The 17,578-nt window shown below is 33.6% G+C and overlaps 1 protein-coding gene across 1 annotated transcript in view; it reads left to right on the forward strand.

Annotated features, from left to right (window-relative positions):
- The window catches only part of LOC111418754 (neural cell adhesion molecule 2-like), a 455,796-nt gene that overhangs the window by 110,888 nt on the left and 327,330 nt on the right, over positions 1–17,578 (forward strand). The window lies entirely within an intron of this gene.

Here is a 17,578-nt window from a genome sequence, read left to right on the forward strand (position 1 = left end):
ATTCAAAAACTTTATAACTATAAACTCTATAAAGTATTTTTTATATATTCTGAAAACAGGTTTGGGTCATTTTCAAAATCATCTTACCTTTTTAACATAAGAGCTATAAGAAACAATTTCAGTTTTATTGCTTACGACTCTTGAATGACAAATAAAAATGATTTGTATTTTATCCTTTTTTCTGATCTTGCGTTTCGGGCACTTCCATCTTGAACGATCTCGAATGAACGTGCAGCCTTTCTGTATTACATTGATTTTAGTTAATTGCATTGCAAAAATAATTGCTATTGTTCTGGATTTTACATATTTTCTGGACACATTGGTTGATATCTATGACAGCGGTTTTATATTGACCCATTTTATAGCACTGCCAAGAACTTAACAGGTATTATTCTGGAATCTGTTCTAACTAGGCGTCCAGGTGGGCCTACAGAAAGATTTAAATTAAACAAAATTTTACGCTATCTCACACTTACCGTTTTGTCGTCCCCGACGTTTAGACGTGCGCAAACACAACATCGCAACAAAAGAATTCGAACAGATGATGGCATTAGGAACCTGCCGACCCTCTTCTTCAAAAAAAATTTTCAAAATTGGATTTGGTAAAAGCGTATCACCAAATTCTTGTAGAAAAAAAGGCGATATTCCTAAAACAGCTTCGTTTGGTCTGTTCGAATTCACAAGAATGCCTTTTGGTTTACGTTATGCTGCACAAACCTTTCAAAGGTTTATAAACGAAGTTCTTTCTGGCTTAGATTTCCTTTTTGTATATCTAGATGATATTCTAGTAGCCAGTCGCAATGAAGAAGAACATTATCTTCATGTACAACAATAATTTGAGAGGTTAAGCTCTTGCAATATCAATATTCAACCAACAAAATGTGTTTTTGGAGTTAGAACCTTGAATTTCCTAAGTCACCATATTTCTACAGAAGGCATTCGTCCTTCGCAATCTAAGCTTAATGCCATAACTGAATTTCTTCACTTAAACAATTACAGCGATTCTAAGGAATGATAAATTTTTATCGCAGATTTTTGCCAAATATCGCAAACATTTCAGTTCCTTTATATCATTTATCAAAAACACTTTATTCACAAAATCAATCACTTCCTGGACACATCATCACGACATTTCTTTCACTACAACCAAAGAACTTTAATCAAAATCCATCACTTTTGCAAACTCATCACCACAAGCTACTCTGACGACAGATGACTCAAATAAAGGCATGGGAGCTCTTTTATCACAGACTATAGACAATAAACCACATCCTTTAGCATTATTTTCTAAAAAATTTTCTTCGACCCAAGTAAATTATTCAACTTTTGATAGAGTTGTTAGCAATTTAGACTAGTATCAAATTCTTTAAACATTTTTTACATGGACATCAATTTGTGGTTTACACTGACCACAAACCATTAAGCAACTTTTCTTTTCTGTAACCAATTTTTTCTATCACAGAAAAAACTCCACCTCAGACACGATATCTTAGTTACATAACACAATATACATCAGATATCAGGCACATTAAAGGAGAATCAAACATTGTAGGGGACACAATGTCCAGAACAAATATTGATTCTCTAAATTCACAGTACCCTGACACACAAACTTAATTAACACATTTACTAAACAAACAATACTCAAACATACAAACTACTAAATATAACCTATCGCAACAAGTAACATCCATACATTCAGATGTAAAGATTTGGTGCGACCTTTCAACAAACTATCCTCGAATACCACAAAAATTTCGTAAAATAATTTTTAACAAATTTCACATCATCAAAACTCAAAAAACCTATTTAAAACCTATTAAAAATGGACAAAAACCTATATGCAATGTCAACAAGCAAAAGTTCACAAACACACAAAATCACTTATTGGCAAAATTCCAATACCAAAATTAAGATTTCATCATATCCACATTGATTTGGTCGGTTTTCTCACTCCGTCCCTTGGCTGCACATATGTGCTCAGCGTAATAGATTGTTCCACGCGTTGGCCAGAATCTTTTCCTATCAAAGATGTAATGGTATTATTTCAGCCGATTTGGCATTCTTAGCACTATCACCCATGATCAGGGACGACAATTCGAATCAAAACTCTTTTCAAAATTTCGCACCCTTCTAGGAACATGTGAAATTCATACATCCACCTTCCACCCCCAAAGCAAAGAAATTTTAGAAAGATTTCACCGTTCTTTAAAAACAGCCATCACTGCCAGAGGTAACGCTACAAGGTGGAACAATGATCTTCCCTTGGTTCTCCTACGCCATCATCTCTTAAGGAAGACCTAGGTTGTTCATCTGTCGAACTAGTATACGGTCAACCACTTAGCCTTCTTGGAGATTTTCTTATTAGTAATCAGCACCCTTTGGAATCTGATCCATTAGCTATCTATAGTCGAGCCGTCGAATTTGTGCAGTGGTAAATCACCGTGACAGGTACTTACAAAAAAAGGGATAGTCGGTTCCTTCGTTATGTAACCGCCTACTCCCACCAGGGTCTATAAGGCGCAGCTACACTATACGAGAATAAACGTTTCTTTACAGTCAGATAAGAAGTTATGAATACCGTTCACAGTGCGTCGGCGGCTTTTATTATTTTTTTGTCTCCAGTAACGCGCTCAGTGCGCTACCCCCAGAAGGGGTGTGGTCACTTACTTTGACGAATCCGGACAGGACGACCGACGATGTGAGAAATTTACCTACTTGTCACGGTGATTTATCACTGCACAAATTCGACGGCTCGACTATAGTTTACGAGATTTTCTTGTTTGAAACGAGTAAATACAGTGTTTCTATGCATACGACATGTACACACAAGATCGTCTTGCCATATAAAATTATTATTATTATTATTACCAATCAATCAGTCATTTAAACCCATTAAAATATTATTATTATTATGTCACATCAAAAGACAATGTTAAAAGACAATCTGAGGGATTTTCACAAATATATCGCATCATTTTCTATTACAAAGGTTATAGAATGATTTTTCCATATCTAATCTCAGATCATAAAATTGAAAAATCAATAATTCCAAAATAAATGCTCTTAATTTTCTAGTAGTCAGTTGATCGGCTTCTACAAAGATTTTAATAACATCTAATGGACTTAATCTTTGTTAAAAAAAGATTTAGTCGAATTAATCACACCAACACAATTAAAAAATATGAAAAATTGCTTAAATTAGTAAAGTATTCATGATGGGGAAGAAGATAAACTCTTGAATTCCGACAGCGATTTGTGGAAGCACGTTTATTTCCGGTCGATTAACCGTTACAGGCGTCTTCCTTACTGGTCGTATTTGCGAAATATGCAAATTTCCCGAGTCGTCGGCCGTGGCAGTCGATATTTGCCCAGGAAGGCGGTGAGGAAATAGGCAATTCGGTTAATTAAGCTTTCGCCAGGGGGCGTAAAAAGAAATATTGGCGTTTGGGTTTGGTAATGCCCGCTGAAAATTTTAGGTTCCCCGCGGGGACCGACGTGAAATATTAGTGCACGGGAACAATTACGGAGTTTGCTAGCAAGCCCATTGCGGTTCGGGACCGACGTCGGCCCTTCTATAAATATTTATTTATCGCGTAATCCCTTGCGGACAGGACAGGCATCAAATTATGTGCCGAGGAAATCGACTTCATTAGGCCCGGATTACGGTAACCTAAAGACAGGTGACCCTCTGTTTACTTTATGAGACTCATTTTTTCCTTTATAATCCCAAGAAAATTGTATGCGTTTAGTATTTTATAGAATTAAATACAAAGCTGTAATGAGCACAAAATTCGTGGATTTTGGCGAAATATTGATCACACTAATCTGTTTATATGAATGTAGTAATTTATACCTCATTGATTTAACTGTGGTTCAATTACGCTGGACTGAAGGTAGGTATTTGCGAATTGTTAATATGCACCACTTCGCGATTAGAACAGCGTGAACATTTTAATGAATATGAAATAGCCGGCGTCGACAGTAATTCAGATTTTATAGTGAATAACCATCTGCGCATAAAATTAACAATGCAAATTGGCCGATACGCATCTGTATTCGTACATTAATACCGGAAACACGATTCTAGAGGAGGAGTGTGCCGAATGTATTCCTGCGTATTCATCAATCATTGGCCATCATGTCAGTAACGTTCGTGACACATTGTTAGTATTGCTGACTTCATTGTTTTCGTTAATGACGATATAGCGTTTGTCGACTATATCGTTAATACTTGATGAATGTCATGAGTTAGCAATCGATAAGTAAAATTGATTCAAATAACTAATAAAAAGGTAAACTAAATATGCAAGAAAAACGTTGTTAGAACGGTTTCGCCTTAACCCCGTCTAAAAGGTAAAATATTCTAGGCAATTGTCGATCGAAAACTCGAAACTTCTCTCGAACAAGCGGTCCAAACGGTTTTGCCCCAGCTCAGCATATTTCTAAGGGGAGGGCGTTGGCCGCAAAGAACGTGCCTACAAACCGCAGAAACGCGTTTGCAGACCCGGACTCGGCTCAGTGCGGCAAAGTCAAAGTGAACACTCCAACTTGAACAAGAGGAAGCCGGCTCGAGATGTCCTGTTCGTTGCACCAAGCATGTTCACATGTCGAGAACGTACAAAAGAGCGAAACGCGTAAACACAATTAGGGGGGTTTCCCGGCCGTAGAATAGCTGCATTTCCAAAGAGGCTCGGATATTAGATAAACCTTCGCTTTTGTACTAAGCGAAAAAGCCAAGGGTATTAAGTATAACCCCCAACGAAATCTAGATACACCTATAACTAACTTAATACCCTTGACAAGATTTATGCATGTCAAAAAATTCCTGTGTATGTAATTGTGACGTAAAAAATTTAATTATAAAACAGTAAAGTACATAAAGTTTCCCGTTTACATAACCAAAAATAGTAATGATCGTTTTATTAATTTGATGTTTGTATTGACTTTTTTTATAAAAACAGTGCAATAAATTTCTTTCAGTTATTTTCTGAAACCGTCATTTAACACCGCTGAAAAAAATAGTAAACAGAATTGAATCATGACTCGATTCAGGTTCGATTAATTTAATTTATGTTAATTAATTATCGTACCCGACGTCATCATTGCAAGTATGCAACCAAATACGCAAAGCGCGTATTGCAATACGAATACTGTGATATTGGTTGCATACTTGCAATGATGACGTCGGGTACGATAATTAAAACACTGTACTCCGCCAAAGCTTACAATTAATAAGTTTAGACGGTGAAATAATGTCTAAAACTACTTTAGGTCTACTTTTTAAATTTACTCTGTTGATTCGTCGTTAATTGGGTGTAAAAAATATTAATTATTTATTACTTAAAGCAGAAAAGAACCTGAAACTGCCAGAGCAATTTTCAATTTAATGTGTGTTTTAAAGGTCTTTTTTCTATTTTTATTATTAAGGTTGCAACATAGCATCTGAAATATAAAACACTTTCAAAAGACGCACGGGTTAACCCAAGAGTTGCTAGTTCTAGGTCTAATGTTAGTTCTAGTGATAGTGCTAGTGTTAGTTCTAGTATTAGTTCAAACGCATGATTCAGCATGTTGTTACATGCTACTACACGTAATGTTTTGGTACCGTTGAAGGTGTTGATTTTTCGCTTAATTCTCTCCGAATTGTTTTACTAACACAGTTCTTACATCATCCATCTTTTTCTGGTTTAAGACAGTAACTGACTAAGTCTAATAAATTTGCTGATGTGATCTGTCTATGATATACACGATTACGGTCTCTGGTAGTGTTTTGAGACGTTGTATAGTTGCTTGTTGTGGTTGTCAATTATGATTCTTTTCGTATTTATCATATTGCCAACTTTCTTATAACACCTCTAATTGCTTAATGTTATAAAGAGAGCCTACATCTAACACGTGACTTATTCCATGCTTTTTATAAATGTCGTGATAAGTCTTAAGGTGTGTGATAAACGAGATTTTCCGTAAATCTTTTTCAATTCACCCGTATACCTTATCTGTTGACAAATAACTGTTCTCCTAAACGGAAATGTCAAAATAATTATTTACAATTGGTGTAGAGTGATTTTTGAGTCAGAACATCAGCGTGTGTACTACATAAGAATTCTTGTTTTGACCTCCACACCCGTCAGTAAAAAGATGCTGCATTTTGGGCGTTTGATTCTAATCATTGTTTCACTACTTACATCACTGCTTGTATAAGGAAGGCATATGCAGCTCTTCGGTGTCTCTACCGACACAGTCGGGTACTTAACTCCACCACTAAATGATAATAAGTTTAATAATAATAATAATAAATTTATTGCCACCAAGATTTACAATAATAACAGAAAAATATACACTATTCTATAACATCAACACAAGGTTGACAACAGGTCAATTTATCGCCAGAGGCGATGTTTTCGAAAAGACCCAACCGGCAATGAACGTATAGAAAAGATACCTATGTGATACGTTAGTTTTATCTAACTTTGTGCATTGTGCAGCCATGGATGGTTAACGAAATTTGATTTACATCGTATTCAAAAAGTTCAGAATAGTTGTGTTCGTTTCATTTACGGGATCAGAAAGCATGAAACTATATCCCATACTATAAGTAATACAGGATGGTTGAAGATTAAAAACCGTTTTAAATACCATTTTCTGTGCCTTGTGAATAAGGTAGTTATCACGAAAACACCACCTTACTTATATAATAAAATCACTTTTAGGACAGACCAACATAACCTAAACCTCAGACATAAAAGCACCATTACCATACTTACTTACAAAACAGCTCTTTTTAAGCTGTCATTTTCATATAATACTGCTAAGGAGTATGATGCCTGTCCTTGTGATCTCAAAAATAAAAGACCCGACATTTTTAAAATAAAGTTGCGCGACGCCTTATTAACACTACAATGATCAGAATAAAACGTTTATGCTACCTCGGTGTTCTGATGTTGAAGCGAAAGAATGTTATTGTATTTATTTATTTATCTTTCTGTCTTTATAATTATTTACGCAAGAGAGGAGCTAAGAACGCTAAGAGTTCTAGGTGTTTGCTTTGTTATCTTAAATGTTTGAACATTCAACTCCTAATTGAGTAGAACAGATGACAGGATTTTTGGAAACTGTTATCTGGACTTCGCCGTTTGACTGCATAAAGTTTCAGTCTGCTGTTGTTACATTTATTTGTTTCACACTCTGTATTTATTTTTTTTGTCTTTTTTTTGTTTGTAGTCAATAAAGTGGTTGTTATTATTATTATTATATTGACGTAGATTAAATGATTCTAGAATAGTTTGTAATTCAAAGCAAAAAGTAAGCTCTTGCTTTATAAACTTGCATGGTATTCATCTTTAAGTGCAGCACCATAAGCTGCTTGCTGTTTGCTTTTAAGCCAGTTTTTAAAGAGTTCGTAGCTGCTGCATATATCAGAGGGCGGTGATGAAAATCCTATGTTAAACTCATTGTAAAAAATTCGTAGAAACATGTGCAATAATAGCACATTATCCGTAATTTTTATATTAAGTTCATATGATAGGTATACACTCTTTTCTGTTGTAATGAGACTTTTTAGCCGGAAAAATACCAAAAAATTTCCTTATACTGTCATTTTTCTCTGTACTCTTGTGACTTTTTCTAATACCTCCTCTGTTCTCCCGAAGTACACGGTCCTTGAATATTACCATTGCAACAGTGTCAGCTCGATCCTTAACAATACTTAAAGCAGCCAAGAAAAACGGTTAACACATCGGCACTAAATATTTAGAATCTCTCAGCAAAATATAAGTGAATATAACTGGTTAAGAACAAGAAAACTTATTACGTTGAGGAGTACGAGATTCTGCTCTGTCTCTCTTAATTGGACATGGTGAAATCAGAATCAAGACAAAATTCATTACTTTTTATATTCAGTGTGTGAACCATAAAAGGTATTTGTGATGTTATCTTTTGTTTTGTCATTTTGTGACATATTTTATTTTGTGTATTTTATTTGCAAATTTTTGGACTCTTAATTTTTATTCTTTTTTCTACACAATCAGATTTTAGCGATATAATTGGGTTAGAAACAAATATAGTAGCGGCTTGTATTATGGGTTTTAAAAACAACCGACTTTAGTATTACAGCAGCAGTATTTTTATCAACCTTTGTCCTTTCTCTTTCTAACAATCTCGAAGTAACCCCTTACAATTCGATCGGAAGTGTTTAAATTGTTTAGTAGTACTAGTATTTTTAGTCATTATCATCGTTTCAGATAATTCTTCACCAGCGATTTCTAGCTTAGCTCTTATTTCTTATTCTCATTTCTATATTAAACATAAAATTACTCATCGTACTGTGAAATTCTAACAAGAGTCGCTACAATAAACGGATAAATGAGATCGTCAACTCATATGACGATACTTAGTTGATTAGCTGCGACAGATCGATTACAACTTGAAAAGTTAATCATAAGGGAATCTTGGGGAATGTAGGGATATTATCACGCAAGTCAAGGTCACGTATCTCCGAGAAACTTAGTAACAGGCCGTGTATACGTTGATCGTGATGGAATCCCAATTCGAAGTTTCATGAATTCCGCGTTGTCTCTCTTTATCTTATTCGTTGAATTTATCTGCTTAAGAGCCCACTTTACCAGGTCGGTCAGTTTCTGAGGGGCGCAGACGACGGACGTTCGGAAGCAACGAGGCGGAGTTTATTTTCTACTAGGCCCGACCCTTTATAGATTAAAAAAACATCGTGTTTATTTTATTACGATTCTTTTTCTCGTCGATGTTGTTAATGAAGAAATTAAACGACTTCTTCTAAATATTATTGTTTATTAACAATTTTTCTTAATTACGAATTACAATCAATCTTTTTATTGACTTTCCAATTTATTTATTATTTTGATTTTTTATTAATAATCGTAGTCGTAGCCCACCTTTTTACTACGTTTGTTTTTTTAAGTATTTTGGTTCACAACAATAAAACATTTATATCATTTTGAAACGAAAATAACATTTATAACTTCATTTTATATTAAAATAGATATATTTGCAATACAGGGAATGTGAAAAGTTCGGTACAACATTTATAAATTATATCTTTGTTGTATTATTATGCGTTCGTTTGATGTACAGGTGTCTCAGAGTAACCGTGTAAGTAATTTTATTTGAAAACACAGGTAGTTACAAAAATTAAAGAAAAAATAGCTGAATAAATGTGGTTCCTTTATGAATATTATTACTTTTCATTCGAACTTTTTTAATATTTCTGTTTAAAAAATGGACTGCATGGTCTGCATCACCTTGTATAAGTAAATGAAATAATATGTAATACCTAATTAATAATAATATTAAATAATGATTGAAGTATACAAAATATGGCTAATAGTGTAATAAATAAAACAGCCCTGACTAGAAAAATCTTTAGAAAATTTTAATTTGCCATCGTTGAATAGATGTAAGCTCTTGAAATTCGCTGGACACTTCACCTCGAAGATGGCATTTTCGTTTTTTATTGTTTCATTTGGACTTGCAACTAAGAATCCATACATCCTACGGATGAATAGAGCTGAAGAGTTTGCTGGCAAGTTATATTTACTTTCAAATTTTTTTAATGCAAGCCATTCATAGGCTTGGCCATGTTTAGTGTTATTATTTCTAGCAAATTTCGAGTACAAGATTGATTTAACTTTATTTAAGCAAGACGTGTCATTTCTCATCCTACATACATCACCAAATCTCGATGCAGTTAGGCACAGATACCTTTCTTGGATCCATATCTGATTGGTACTTTAGCTTCTGGTAAGAATTTGTATTTTATTTCTGTTAATGCATCCATCTTGCAAGTTTCCAATAAATTCTTCTTTCTTTTATATTCTTCGTGTGAAATGTCACTCATAAATTATAACCGAATTGCTATCATTACCCTGATCGGCTTTCGCTACCTACCTGAATTACTCTGTATACACGAGTATTTTATTTTATTGTATACAATTATTTTATAGCAGTACCACTCCGGATGATGCATCGTAATTGATGTTGTTCGAGCGTTTAGCGTTTACAGTCTTTATTCAGTCTTTATTTACTTTTCCTGAAGCTGTAACTAAATTAATTCTTCTTTACCTGCGTTCTTCATAAACTGCTATGCCATGTCACTTGCGGTTTCTTGATATTTTTGGAATGTTTTTGTTAACATAAATAACAAACACATAACAATAATTCTTCAGCCTGTGTATATCCGGTACCGACAGATAACAGAAACAACAGCAGAGTTTATCTCAATAGACTCTTTGCTTTCTTCAGTGTAAGCTTCTTTTTTATCCCGCACATAAAACATAAAAGAAATGAGCTGCTAAGCCCTGCTTTTGACTCATTAATAAATTTAATGCGAGTTTTGTTGCAGTTGAATGAATTATTCTCCACCATCAGTATTTGGTTCTGCATCATTTGTATTATTTATCTTATGGTATCGCTTCAAATAATGTATCGTTTTAATTTTTACTGTGATGGTTTATTCTTTTTAAATAAGTCCTTTTTATGTGTGCCACAGTTTATACAATAAAATTAATAAAATTTAACTTACCTTTCTGAATGAATACATTTTTCAATTGAATCTCGGACTATAAAATATGAAATTTTAGATTGTATAAAAATTTATATCGTAAATTATTACCGTCTATTACTCCTTTTTCGAGAATATCTTTAAATGCTAAGGGGTAGTTTTTTAGATGAACATACTTACCCATTGTTTATAAAAACTTTACAAACTAAATTAAACTAACACTATAGTACACAATAAAATAACAACTATTGACTATAAATTCAAAAATTTTGTTAAATTACACAATCATTAGTAGAAAATCACGGAAAATAAAGTTCAAAACGTACTTTTGGAAATGATTATTTTCTCTACCACATTAAAAAGTAATAGATAAAACAAGGAGCTTCGATGAAGAGAGTCGATGTAAGCGCCGCTCAGTCGGCAAGAGGCGGGACTAACGCGGTGGTAATACTTCGTGGGAATCTTGACGGAAAATATTCATTTTTACGCTACCTTTTTGCAATTTTAGCAAATTACAAACTATTCCTTTATAACTAAAAATTTTGAAAAAATTGATTTGAAAAATATTACTATTTTCAAGTATACTATCATGCAAGCTAAAAAAGAACGACCAAATTGTATAATATTGAGGAAAAAAACCCCTTTTTTTGGAAAACTTTAAAAATTTTCACCATGCGTTATGTAGAATTGTTAGAAGAAGCTATGTACAAAATTTCATCCAAATATTTTCATAAATAATGTATGTTTTTTGTAATTTGCCGAGCTGTATGGTAAAGTAGCCTCTTAATTTAAGCCACTAAATTAAATGGATTGTAGTATAAAATTTAATACCTCAACAATAATCTCCTCCGCGGTCTTAATAATTTGGTAAAATTTTAATTTTATTTTCAATTTTGCAAATATTTTGTGATGTTACAGTTAAGTTAAATTGATTTCAACTTAGATATTTAATTACTCCTAAACCTCGAGAGTAGCTAACTACTTATATTAAACTTATCAAGTTCACAATAACAACTTCAAGACAGCAGCTTAACTACGATACAAACTCGTGTCCAAACAAGAGTTCTTCGTTTTAAACTATTTGTATTGGTCGATTGAACAAAGCCTTCCCTTTAATTAAATTAACCGAACACCCAAGATTAGTTACTGACAACAGCAGCGTTGATAAACTGTCTTGAATTGGTAATGTAGCTTAATTGCAGATAAGTCATTTTAACCGAAACTCGAGCACCTGTGGCTGCTGTTACGGTAAAGGATTTTAAATTAAATTATCCTATTACATCTATATAATCAGTAAATAAATATACCTTTGATATCCTGTTAATGACGTTTAAATAATTGAAATCGGAGAACTTTATGGTAAACCATACATATTATGAGACTGCTGCTTTTAGCATCTGTTGACTTTATAATATCGCAAAATTGATGAGTATAAATTTGTGTCAATGTTGATCGACAGTTTAAGCTTTAAAAGGGTATGGGGATGTCTATTGGTATAAACATCGTTCCGTACCCTGTGTGTATTCAATTATTAATAAATCCTATAGAAGCGGGTTGACATTTAAATCTATAGTAAAATCGAATCGAATGAAATGTCTGCGGTACCTACGTTTCATTATAATTTCCCCTATACAAGTGATTTAATTTAATTTACTCTACTAGATTTCTGATATACATTCCAACTTTTTAATTTAAAAAACAATCATAAATGGTGAAATATAAATTTCATGAAATAATAAAAAAAAATTGACAGATTCGCTTCAATTTTGTTTATCCTCCTATTGAATCGAAATCGCGTTTTATAATTTGTTTTATGTCCCTCTTGTTTTACAAAAGTGGTGATCAAATCTGAATGCCCATCGCCGTACTTCCATCATTCCCGTCGACCGTATTGTTTATTAGCCCTTGTGTGCGATCGTATTGACAGTATGTATGGTGGGTATTGTGTTTTGAGTGTGGGCAGTCATGTAGACCGCCCACCAAACGCTCTGTACAAGTCAATCAAACGCATTGGAAATTCCAACATCTAGACGGATTCCACGAGTCCGTCCTGATTCCCGGACGCCCTTTGATTTTACGATATCGATTTTGTATGTTATGGCCCTGGCCGCTAGTTGCTCTTCCTGTTTTATACCAACACAACAAATTGATGTATAGTTCTAGTCGTAAACAAAGATTCGATCTGATTCTGAATATAATTTATGATTCAAAGATATGGATCTTAAATATAAATGTGCTCAGCTAATAATTTGAACTTTCTGGTAACGGAAAAGAATTTAATAGACTAAGTAATTTGAACATTTTTGAAATTCACTAAAATTCTAAAAGGAATTCAACATTAAGAAATTAATTAGATTTGACACTTAAGATAATAATTATAATTATTTTAGATGAGACTCCTATCGATATCGAAAGATTGTTACAACAAGAACAAGAACTATTTAATTAAATCTGTATTCCAAACCTGTATGTTGGAGGACGAAAATGTCAACCAAATGATGAATGCAATTGTAAAAAGGAATGAATGTAATAGAAATAGAGTAGAAATGGCAGAGAGAACTAAATCACAAACAGGGTTAGTGAAGATTGGAGTTGATGTGAACCCACAGTTAACAGAAAATAACAAAATGGAGTTATTTAAATTATTGGATGATTTTGAATGTGGGTTGTACGAATTTATTTGAAATGAAGAATGAAGTCACTAATATAAACCCAATGTCGAGTCGCCCATATCGACCACCATACGGCCAACAAAATATAGTTTATGAATAAGTCAATGAATTATTGAAAGCGGGTATTGTTAGAGCTTCAATGTCTGAATAGTCCTGGTGTAATGCCGAGCCCCGTACAGGAGGAGAACATTTATGTATTGATTACAGGTAACTGAATGAAGTTATATGGAAGCAATATAGACGAATGACGTTTATAGATGAACACCTAAATAATATTGACAGTACTAGAAAATGAAAAAAGGTGAAATTAATAGGTTAGTAATACGGAGGTAGAACAAACCAAGACAAAATTTTAAGGAGGCAAAAATAGGCTAAAAAGAGATTGGAAGGAAGTAAATAAAGAACAAAACTTTGTATACTTTCTTCCTCCTTTCTATAAATTTATTGGAAATTGTTAATCATTTTGTACCTTAAGACTTTTAATAAATATTAGAAAGAAGGCAAAAGAAACTATTGAGAAGTCAGATAGTGATCAATGTGAAAGCAGAAAAACTTGTTCTTTTAGACTATTTTTAGTTCTGCATTTTACTTATGCTAGAAAATATGTAAAATGAAGCCAAAGAAGTTCCACAAAGAAATTTATTGTTGTAGCTAGCAATCTATAACACTCCTTTTTGCCTTCTTTTAAGTATGTTAACAAACCAGCAATATGGCAAAACGAAATCGGAAGAGCGTAAATAAAAAAGGAAAACAAAGCTTAAATATTTCTTATCGAGCTGCATTTCTAGCAAGCTCAAACTATGCATTTTATTGATAATAATTTTAAAAATATAACTTTTTTATATGATACCGGTATATATGGGTATATAATATAATTTTCGAATCAATATATTATACTTTTCAATCAAAGTAATCCATATTTCTCACAACACCTTCATCTCTTTATCATCGACAATCTTTAAAGTACTAGCTTCAGTGGTTAAATCACATAGCAGATGTAAAATAAATCACTTAATTAAAGGTCTCGATTTAAGTATTTTTATTTCGTTTTAGACTTTTTACTCAGGGACAGTTTTTTTGTTTAGTGCATTTTTTTTGATTAATGATTAAATCTGTTTTGTTTCTAATTTTTTTTACTAAAACAATTTGTAAAAATCAAATTAATTATTATGATCTTTATATTCAACGCTCTCTGGAGAAAATTACCTCTTCTTAAATAAAAGCAAATTCGTGCTCAAATTGACAAATCGGACAGGCGGTTAATGAGGTCGTTATTTTTATACGAAAGCCAAAGTGAATTTTATTAGGTAGCGAAATTATTGATCACATCGCTTTGAAGTTTACTCGGGAATGGACATTGGTTCCAATGTTATAGAATATCTTCCATGACAGTGTTCTCAGGATGGTTGTTGAACGATGTATCCATTTAATGATTTTATAAAATTGAGTTGGTTTTGGAGCTGAGTTGAATAGAATATTTTGTCTTTGTTTAGGTACGTTAGTAGTTTATATGCTTTTATAAATGTATATAGCTGTCTTGGTCGAAATTCCTTTGTTCTTGAAGGTTAAGCAGCGAAAGTGTTTAGCTCTTTTAATTATTTCTAGTTGCTTTTCCTTGAAATATTTTTTTAGTCGTAGTCGTTTGTCCTGAGATATTCCTAGATATTTAATATTTCCTGAGGGTTTCAATTTGACTTCTTCTGCAAGGATAAATGGGGAATTTTCGTTGATGTTGTGATAAGGAATTTGGAGTTGGAATTTGGATGGGTTGGGGTGGAGTTTCCATTTGTATAACCACGCTAATGTTTTGTTGTGAAGTGCTTGCATGTTGTTGATTGCTTCTTTCATGTTCTTTTCGTGTGTAATCAACGTGGTGTCGTCTGCGTATTGTAGTACATAACATGTTAAATCTAAGAATAAAGGATCTGGGGAGTAAATGTCTGAGCAATAGATGTTATATAGCGTGGGTGATAAAGGAGGACCTTGGGGAACACCTTGTAAAGAAGAAAACGGATTAGAACATGTATTATTTATTTGGATTTTAATTTGTCGTCTTTTAGGAAGTCGTCTATGATTTTTATAATGTGTATATCCACGTTGAGTAGGTTCATTTTGTAGATGAATCCTTTGTACCACACGCTATCGAATGCTTTATTGATGTCCAGAAAGACTATTGCTGTAAGTTTCTTCAATAGATGCGTTGTTTCGATGTTATTATATAGAATAGATAGAGGGTGCGTGGTGGAATTTTGATGTTTGAATCCGAATTGGTATATTGGAATTTATGGCGTTTAGAATTCTTGAATTGACGATGCTTTCATATACTTTTCCAATTACGGAAAGGAGTGTAATGGGACGGTAATTCTTAGGGTTCGAAGGATTGGAATTGGGTTTAGGATTAGGAATTGGGTTTAGGGTGTCCAAATTTGGATGGGTTTGCAGGGTATCTCAGTTATTATGAAAGATAGAAAGTTGTGGCTTTCGCGAACCTGAGATACTTTTTTGTGAAACTTACAATGGCGCAAAACAAATTTTCATAGCCCTCTTCTTTTTTGATATACAGGTAGTGTTTCAAAATTTACGATTTTCAGACTCCTCCTGTATCTCGGCTATCCGGACACGTAAAAACGGGTTCTAATAGATTTTTTCACGTAGAATCCAATGGTGCACGTAGAATTTTTCTAGTCATCACGGTTTTTGAGTTATAAAGAGTTCAGTATTTTAGAAGTTGAGTATTCAGTATTTGAGTTGTGTTTATAACTCAAAAACCGTGATGACTAGAAAAATTCTAGGTGCACCATTGAATTCCACGTGAAAAAATCTATTAGAACCTGTTTTTACTTTTTTTACTAAGTTTCCGGCTAGCCGAGATACAGGAGGTGTCTGAAAATCGTAAATTTCCCTGTATATCAAAAACGAAGAGGGCTCTGCAAATTTGGTTTACGCCATTGTAAGTTTCACAAAAAAAAGTAGTCCAGGTTCGCGAAAGCCGCGACTTTCTATCTTTCATAATAACTGAGATACCCTGCAAACCCATCGAAATTTGGGCACCCTGCACTAATGTCGTTTTCATTAATGTCAGGTTCTGCGTTACGTATTGTAGCCGAAAATGAATTTTCATTTGGTGTTTTGTTATGTATAAGTTTCGGGGTACCTTCTATATAGTTGTTAATAATTTGTTTTTGTGTTAACTCTTTCAACATTTTCTGAATTATAGTTTTCTCTTCTTTACTTTTTAGCAAAAACCCGGTTTTATAAAATCCAATAACGTCGTCACTGTTTATGTTATTGGCAGTTTGGATTTCGCTCCATTCTGCAGACAGCTGCGTGCGTGTGAGTGTGGTTGAATTTGGTTTTAATTTGTAGATCGTTTTGAATTCGCGCTCTATGGTGTTTAATTTATCTTTATGTGTGAATGATGCCGGTTTGAATGATGTGCGTATAGTTTTGTTTTGTTTGAGGCATTTTAAAAATATTTGTATCTGTTTTTTGTTGCGTGTTTTGAATATCGGAAAAGAGAGTTGTTGGCGTACCTGTTTTCATTGCTTGTTCTCGTCTTGTCTTTCTCGGCGTTGTTTTTGTGTCCATTTTCTTGCGGGTCGTGTTAGAGCTTTTAGGCCGTCCACGTTTTCCGGTACTCCTATTATTTTCCCACTGGCTTCCGGAATACAGCGACTCCTCCGTATCACTCATCTTAAATTAATCATTTGAGTAATTGAGTTAACTGTAAGTACACTTTTAATAAAGTGGTTTTCGAGCGGTCTGTTACTAACGTGCGTACACTGTCACAGCTCTACCTCGAGTCGGCCGGAAGAATATTTTAAGAGATGATGGCAAAAATTTATATAAATGAAGCAACACAAAATATATTTAAAAGTGTTGTTGAGAAGACTAAATAAAAAGCAATAAAAGAGAATTTATTTATTTTAATTAAAAATAGGGAGAGCGCAAAAAATATATCAACTATCATTAAAAATAAAGTTGAAGCATGCTGGATAAAGACAAAATGATCACACAAGGGCTAAAGCAAGGCGACGAGTTGGCTACGAAAGATCCTCTCACGTCACACCAACACTTTCTCCCATCACCAACATAATGCAAAGCCGCATTGCTACCGACGCCTATTCCAAAAAGCATATAACCCGGCAAAAATCCAATACTACTCCCTTAGCAAGCAAATTCGTGAAGCAATAGAAATCCGTAAAAATGAAACGTGGTCCAAAAAAGTCAAGTCCATCAATTCCAATGATAATTCTATCTGCATCGATTTCCGTAAACAGGATCAAAAGGGTGAGCATGGACATTATTAAATTAAATAAATAAACAAGATACCTCCGAATCGCTATTTTGTAAATTTATAATATCACGT

Source organism: Onthophagus taurus, chromosome 7 (assembly GCF_036711975.1).
Source record: "Onthophagus taurus isolate NC chromosome 7, IU_Otau_3.0, whole genome shotgun sequence".
In the NCBI taxonomy this organism is placed as follows: Eukaryota; Metazoa; Arthropoda; class Insecta; order Coleoptera; family Scarabaeidae; genus Onthophagus; species Onthophagus taurus.